Raw genomic sequence first — 1,350 nt, 5'->3', positions numbered from 1 at the left:
AAGAGCACTGGTCACACAGCCCCGGGTCCAGGATCCAGGGCAGGCATCGGCTTTTGCAGCCCCTTGTGGTCCCGGCAGCCCCCACTAACGGGTGGTGCTGTCCACTCTGAGAAACAAGGCTGGAGGGCCTCCCAGAATACCCTTGTTACGGAAGCAGTGGCCTCATCACTCTCCCTCTGAGTGGCCGATGGTTTCGAACCGACAAGCTCTCAACCCACCGACTCCTCACAGCAGTGCCACGATGTCTCCCTGGCCAAAGTGACGGGAGGGCGGGCACAGCTGCCATTCATCAATGCCAAGGGCAGCGTCTCCCCAAGACCCCGGGGAGCTCCTGAGAGAGGCAGACGCTGCGTGTGAGTGCAGGATTGGGTCCGCCTGGCCTTTCCTGAACAGCGGTGATCAGAGAAACCCCAGTGGGATTGGGCAGCGTTCCCTGGGCACCTGGGTCTGAGAAGGGGCTGCGGGTAAGGAGCCTCGGGTCAATGCAGCTGGATGCAGGACCACCATGCACGAGGGGGCCCCTGAAGGCCAGTGGGGAAACCCCAGTGCCTTGTCTATCTGTGTTCACCCCTCCCGCACCCACTCTGAAGCAGAAAGTCTGCAGTGGGGTGGGGGTGGGGGGGGTGCTGACGGTTCAGGGTCCCGTTTCTGAGCTGTGGAGAGAAGATCAAGTTGGGAAGGCAGCAGCCAGTCCCGGGCCAGAGGGAGGGCGCGTGCGCCTCAGGCAGAAAGGGTCTATTGCTGGGGGCCGACAGACAGGTCCTCCACTCAGGCAACCCCGTGCAACAGCCCAGGGAGCTCCTAGGCAGGTCATCTTTGTGTGACCAGAATGCCAGGTCTCTCTGCCTCAGGGCCGTTGGGAGAGCTCAAACCTCCGACCTTTTGGTCAGCAGCACGGTACTTCCCTGTGACCTCAGCAGAACTCCCTCCATCAGGGCCGTGGCAGGGTGACGGGGTGTGGGGCGGTCACCCCCAGAAGATGCAGACGCTCCGGTCCTGGACTTTGTCTCCATGGCCGCATCAGGCAGTGAGCTCCCTCCATCTCAGGCGCGGGGCCATCTAAGAGGGTCGTCCTCAGAAGGGCTGCTCTATCTCACCAGCCACTGGCTACTCAGCACCGTGGGCACTGCAGAAGAGAGGCCCGCAGGTCATCGCACTGACAAGCCCGGGACGCAGGTCTGCTCGGACACAGGTGGAACTGCCACGCAGTGACTGGAGCCAGCAGCCCTCCGGGGTGGCTTTCAGAGGGCCCCAAAAGGGACTCCCTGGAAAACAAGGACCCCATTGCCCCCAAACCAGCTCGGACGCACCCCCGCGTGGGACAGGGCAGAACTGGTCCTGTGTGCTTCT

The sequence above is a fragment of the Echinops telfairi genome, unplaced genomic scaffold (assembly GCF_000313985.2).
Source record: "Echinops telfairi isolate 266 unplaced genomic scaffold, ASM31398v2 ScPeMD7_2565;HRSCAF=3150, whole genome shotgun sequence".
Lineage (NCBI taxonomy): Eukaryota > Metazoa > Chordata > Mammalia > Afrosoricida > Tenrecidae > Echinops > Echinops telfairi.
Note: the sequence above shows the minus strand (reverse complement) of the source record.